Source organism: Ambystoma mexicanum, chromosome 3q (genome assembly GCF_040938575.1).
Source record: "Ambystoma mexicanum isolate Mex_15411 chromosome 3q, UKY_AmexF1_1, whole genome shotgun sequence".
In the NCBI taxonomy this organism is placed as follows: Eukaryota; Metazoa; Chordata; class Amphibia; order Caudata; family Ambystomatidae; genus Ambystoma; species Ambystoma mexicanum.
The window spans coordinates 1,160,980,390-1,160,987,343 of NC_090926.1; positions in this window are offsets into that span (position 1 = coordinate 1,160,980,390).

A 6,954-nucleotide genomic window follows, 5' to 3' on the forward strand; every position below is an offset into this window, starting at 1 on the left:
AGTGCAGTGTGGGGGATTATATCCCTTCACAACATATCCCACAGAAGGATAGATCAACCCAAGCAATGTACCTGTTGTGATAAGGACCCCTTCTGCTGCGGTAGGGCCCCCTCCAGCACCAGTAACACCAGAGGCTACCACACCCCCACCTCTGTATACTCACCCGCCTGAAGTACAGGCATCGGCGGGTTACAGGTCAAGGGAGTTTGAGGATAGACTATACACAGGGTACACTATCTTCCGGAACGACAGGCCCTGCTCCAGGGGAGGCGGAGTCGCCTTGATTGCTAGATAATCCATTCCCCTTAGACAGGTTAACACACCCACTGAAGGGAATATAGACCTTTAATCACTCAAACTCTCACCATCTCTCACATGTACAATCACCATCCACCTCATCGACTGCCCTCCAGGCACTTCTCTACATTTTGAGCCAAACCTACTGCATAGTCTCTGTGACATTTTAAAAGCCTCCTCCGAAATGATCTTGTTAGGAGACCTCAACCTGGGCCTCCATGGCCCTAACGACCTAAATTCATTATCTGATGCCCTTGCCACCCTAGGTCATTCAATGCATCACCAATCCCAGTCACGGGAAAGGACGGACAATAGATTGGATTGCCGACCACAACTGCAAAGTCTCCACTAGCGCCAAAACGCACTTTGTTCCTGGTCAGACACCATATTATCCACTTCTCTATCCCACAGCCCAGAAACCCTAAATCATTACCCAACCCCCTTCCTCATGCTGTTACATGGAGCTCACGGAAGCTCACCAGAGACAATATCCTGCCCTTGCTCAACACCCCATGCTTCTAGCCCCCATTCACCACCAACTCCATATCTCTAGTGGACACTTACACTTCAGTCTTCTAAAGCAATGAACACCTTAGACCCCCTAGTTCCACTAAAAACAAATATTTTCAGACATTCCAACTCTTGGTTTACCCCCAACCTTCTAGAACTGCACACCCTGAAACAACAAGCCCAGCTAACGTGGCTAAAGAATCCTACTGGCACTGCAAAAAAGGATTTCACAAACATTTCCAAATGATACAAATTGGCAAAATTCTCAGCCAAATCAAATTCCTTCAATACCAGAATAAGCAATGCCAAGCCAGACGCAAAAGAGATTTTTACCATCTACAGAGAACTTGAATCCGCAGCAGGACCCCCTGTAGTACATGACATTATTTTCAGTGGAGGCAGTAAACTGAATGCAAAATACAGACAGCAAATGGAAATGCACATTAAGCATGTTTAAAATAATTCACTTCAGAGTGACTAGATCATCTGTCCAGCTTGCACTGTATACACCTATTAACATAATTAACAATCAACTAACACGGTCCAGTAACTGACAATTTACTCTTAACCAAGCAGTGCAAAATGCGGCAGATGAAATGTCAAAATAATCTGCTGATTTAACATGAGGCAATTTGCTGCCTGTGATTCAGTGCACAAACTATGAAAGGAGATACATGCTCTCAACAGTCCCATTGTTTAGAGGAAGTGATGTTGCAATAATTTTTATGAAGCCATGCTTCTAGACAAATGAGCTCGGTTGATATGTAGATGTTAGGAGAAAGAGCAGGGTTTAGTTTGAGTGACACAGCTAACCTATACATTTAGGAGGCAGAAGAGGTGGGGCAGTCTTTCTGTCCAGAGAAGACCAGGAGTGTAGCTGTCAGCAGCCAGTGAGCAGAGCCATACAGTGCAGAGAGGCAAGATTCTCCCAGGCAGCAGACTGAGAAGACTGGTCGGAGGGAGGTTGTGGCCTTCTATCTGGGTTGCCTGAGTGTGGGAGTTGCGGTACTGCTGTATGCTGGCAGGGCAACAAAGAACCTTGCTCATATTTGATGTGAGTATATTTGTGATAATTGAGGCGTTGTGATAATTGAGGCGCACGTGTGCGAATGTATTCTGAGATAGCCAGGGAAGTGTTATTTTTATGTAAAATAATTCAGCACCTTTCAAATGTCATTTGGGGAAATTGTATTTCATACTAAGCGTGGCTCTTGCCAAATATTCCCGACCCAAGGTCGAAGTGGGTGAAACTTACATTGTGTCATTGAGCTGAGTTCATGTTGAAATTTCTCTCTTGCTGTTTATTTTGCTGAATTATATTCCCATGACTGTTTGTGTCGCTATTCAATGTTGTTGTTTTTCAATCGGTAAGTTCAATTTTTAAATGCGCATTCTAAAAGTTACCCGCGTGTCTTGATACATTATTCATGGTGCCCGGGTTGTGTAATTCGTTTACTGTGGGTTTATAGATCGACAGATTGTGAGTGCGATGTCTCAGCTGTGCATGCTCACAGCTGAGCAGATCTTTCAAAGACAGTAGTCCAGTCTCGTAGATAAGTGACTGGAATGCCAGTTAGCGCTGTCGAGTCTCTGTAGGTGCAAAGTCCGCTATCTTGTGCTTACAGTTGGCCCTAAGCAGAATAAATATATTAGAGGGGATTCTCGTCACATCATATAGGGCATCATTATAAATACGCTGTGCCACCACATTAACACTGTTTTACCACAGTATTAAAATACCACCCAAATCATGTAATATCCCTCTGACAAAATCTCTAACACCCCACAACCCTAACTAAAGACGAGACCTGGTACTCAAGCATTCAAGCAACACTCTTAGGTAAAATGGACACCTTAAACATTAAAATCCTTTCACAACAAGCACATTTCAATGAAGACCCCATAACCACTAGCAACAGCTGCTCACTTCCCCCATTACCCCTGCCACTCATTTCTTCTTCAGAGACCTCTCCGAAAGAGAAGTCACAAAACTGATTACAAATCTGAACCCTTCAAAATGCAAAGGCGATATATGCCCTGCATCTCTCATCAAAGATTGTGCTGACATACTAACCCCCATCATCAAAGCCATCATAAACGCCTCCTTCATAAAAAGCACTGTTCCAGCCAGCCTCAATGATGCATGGGTCCCCCCTCTCTTGAAAAAACTTCACTAGACCCATCCATTCCTTCAAACTATAGGCCAATCACCATTGTCCCCGTCCTCCTAAAAATCTTGGACCGAGCGGTCTACCTGCTAGTCCATCAGTTCTTGGAGGACAATCAAATCCTAGGAATACGCCAAACCATTTTCTGCGCAGGTCATGGTACTGAATCTGCCCTTCTTGATGTAAAAACTCAGCTAGACGAGATTATTGATGAAGTCAATTAAGCCCTGATCCTCATCCTAGACCTATCTGCAGCATTCAACCTGGTGAACCACCAAATCCTTTGCCAGTATTTTACCACTCACAGTAATTTCTCCCCTTCAGCCCCTGGATCGCATCCTTGCTGGAAGGTAGAGTCATGAGCGTCTTCTCAGAAATCACTAATGCCTCTCCCTCGCCTATCACTTATGGTGTGCCAAAAGGGTCTTGAATCGCCCCAACACTATACAATATTTTTACCGGGCCCCTATTCAACATCTTAGACTCCTCGGCATAGCTTACACCAACTATGCAGATGACACTCAAATTATGATCCCTCTCTCAGGCATCTACGAAGCTGACTCTGACACCGTTAACAAGAACTACTCCACAATACAGACCTGAAAGGCAGCCAATAATTTCTGTCTCAATAGCGACAAAATGGAAATATTAATTGTCGGCCCCCCGAGTGCCCTAAAGACCCTTGACAAGCAATACACTGCTTTCCAAATTGACAATTGCTCAATTCCCGTCTCAAAGACTGTAAAGACATTAGGGGTCTACCTGGAAGCCTCATTCTCTATGACCAGACAAGTAAGCAACATTGCCTCCTCAGCAGCCTATGCCACCAAGGTACTCAATGCAGCCAGACCCTTCCTCTCTAAAAACAACTGCCTAACAATTGCCCGTGCAAACATTGGCTCCAAGAATGATTACTGCAATGTCCTTTTCACTGGCACCTCCTCCCGAAACATCCACAAACTCCAAGTAATACAGAATAATAACCTAAGAGATGCCCTGAATATACTGAAAAGAGAGCACATTTCAAAAGCTAGCAGAGAAGCAAACTCGCTCCTCATCCAGGAGCGTATCACCTTCAAAACACTCTGCATTGCCCACAAGTGCCTTTCCAACACAGCGCCGCCTTACCTCGCCAAGAATTACCAGGGCCCACTCAGCTAGACCCACTGGGACCCCCTACACTGATTGACTTATTGTTCCAAAAATAAAGAGATGCAAAGCTGGAGGCTCCATCTTCCCATACCGGGCTGCTAAACTATGGAACAACCTCCCAACCTCCTTGAGGGCAGAGAAATCCTATTGGATCTTCCACAAAGTGCTAAAAACTCAGCTTTTCATCTAATCCTGATCTGCCCCTCAAACCCCTCTACTCACCAGGAATTTGACACTGCCACACCACCGTACTGCTTGTTATTATGTATGATAACTGCCACTTGGCTAATGTACCTGTGTTACCCGTGATATTGTATGTCAAGACTATGTCTGTATGACAACTAGCTTGATTAGTAGTCTTTTACCTGTAACGGCGCCTCAATGCCTGCTATAAAAATGAAAATAAATAGGCGGATAGAATTGCTAACAGAACTGCGGAGGATACAGACATCCTCAAGAATGGTGACGGATATAGAGGCATCGAGAGAAGGATCTGGAGAATGGAAATCAGGGGAAGTGCTGCTTAGGATGGATACTGAAGGAATAAGACGTGTAGGTGTGGGTTAAGGCCGGATACCTGGGAGTAACTCTGGGGGACAGTGCACATGATGGAGGACCATTTAATGGAGTTAGAGCACTGGTATGGGACGCACTATGGAGGGCCTTCCCAGATACCCCAGATTTACAGTCCTTGAAACAGTATACTATGGATGATGATGAGGACCCAGCTATATTAATCCTCAAAATGCAAGCGATGTGGAGTGCTGAAATGGGAGGGCCGTGGAATCAGTTGAGACAATTTTTCTATTATATTTTAAATAGGGGCTTGCCGAAGGGCATACAGAAGCGTTGGATAAGACTGTGGGTATTGAGGCGAAGGGGTGGCCGGAAATACAGAGTATAATAGCGCATCAAATTGATTAAGGAGCGGTAAAGGGAAACAGTTCAAAGGTGTTAGGGAGAGAAGCAAAATTGGTGGAGAAAAAATGGGCAAAGGTTGCTGTCCAGGTGCATGTATCGACGCCAGTACAGATGGAAGGAGCAGAGAGTAACCAACAAGTCGTGAGTGCCACTATCGCGGTGTTCTTGGCTGAAGGAGGACAAGGACAGTGGGGTGGGGGTAACAGCACCCCCGCTCACAGTTGCAACAAGGAGGGCCGCAGAGAGGAAGAGGGGGATTTCAAGGAGCAAGAGGAGGAGGGTTTGGACCCAGGGTAGTTGGTTCGGACGATTTCAATGTTGGAATATTTAAGGTGGGGGCATTTTGCAAGGAAATGCAGGAGCAGGTCTGCAGTGGGGTATAATTATGCACCACAGCAACATGGCTTTGGGCCCTAAGGGCCCCAAGGCTTAGGGTAGATAGGAAACAAGCAGTTCATATTCATTGTGGACTCTAGTGCAACTAAATCATGTATCATGGAAGGAAACCTTCCATTATCAGAAAAATATCTTGACATGCAGGGATTCTCTGGGGCTATTTCCAAGGTTCCATACACTGAGGAGTTGGACATAAAGGTGAGAGGGAAGGTAGTACGGGTGCCCTTACTATATTCCAAAAGTTCCCCTGTTAATTTGCTGGGCATAGACCTGCTCAGCAAGTTAAACATGACAATATCCTTTACAGATCATGGTATAGTATGTTCCATGCATGGGGTGTGTGCTGTAAGCGCCATGTTCATAATACATACAATGACAAGGGAGGTGGTGGTCCGTGGTATTCCCATAGACCCGAACATTTTTATCTATGGTATTACAGTGCTTGTGTAGGCGGTGCCCCAAATTGCCAAACAGTGTTGACAAGTGCCCACTGATTTTATCTTTCATCCAGCAGTGTCACCTGAGGTGGTGGCAGGAACGATAGTGCCTCTGGATCTGCAGGGGTGTTGGTTACAGACAAGAGGGTGTTCCTGTTGGCAATGGACATGGATGGGTGTGAGTGGCGCACAGTGCTCTGTGTGGATCCAATGGTACAGCTGAACGAAATGACGTATGACAAATTGTTTGAAGGTCTCGACAAAGATGGGGAAATAATCCTGAAGATCTGTATCGCCTGTGACATAATGATACAGTAACAAAGAGTGCAGTGTCCCTTGATGGCAGTATTATTCCACCTCTATTTTTTAATGAGGATTTACAACACATGCCTTTGCAATTGTGGACTACAAATCCACATGATTTAGTGCTACTGAAATACGTGACCCCTGTGTGTATAGTACTGAAGCCAGGTGCAGTGCTGCCCACGGTAAGACAATATCCATTATCGAGGGAGGTGGAGGAATGTATTAGAAAGACAATCCAGGGCCTGCTGAACCAGTGGATAATCGTGCCATCTACGTCCCCATGTAACACTGCAATGTAATCCTGCAAACATTTTATATAGTATCCCCAAAGAAGCCACATATTTTACTGTAGTGGACTTGAAAAATGCATTCAATTCCCTCCATCCTGAGTCGAGATATCTCACGGCATTTACACAGGGCCAGATGCGGTTCGAACATACTAGGTTACTTCAGGGGTACTGCGAGAGCCTGAGCATATTTAAAAGAATACTGCATGTCGATCTAGGGAATATTCAGGTGCCTACACACGATTATCCAGTATGTGGACAATCAGCTAGTGTGTAATGTCAGTGAACAGCACTGCCAAAGGGACTCCATTGCACTCCTATAATAGCTGGCCTGTAAGGGGTACAAGGTTGATAAGGCCAAACTGCAATATTGCCAATAGGAAGTGCTTTATTTGGGGGAGTAAATATCAGCGATTAGTAAAAGAGTACCCCCCAGCATCCAGGGGCACCCTCCACCAGGCCCCCACTCATGTCCCCCTG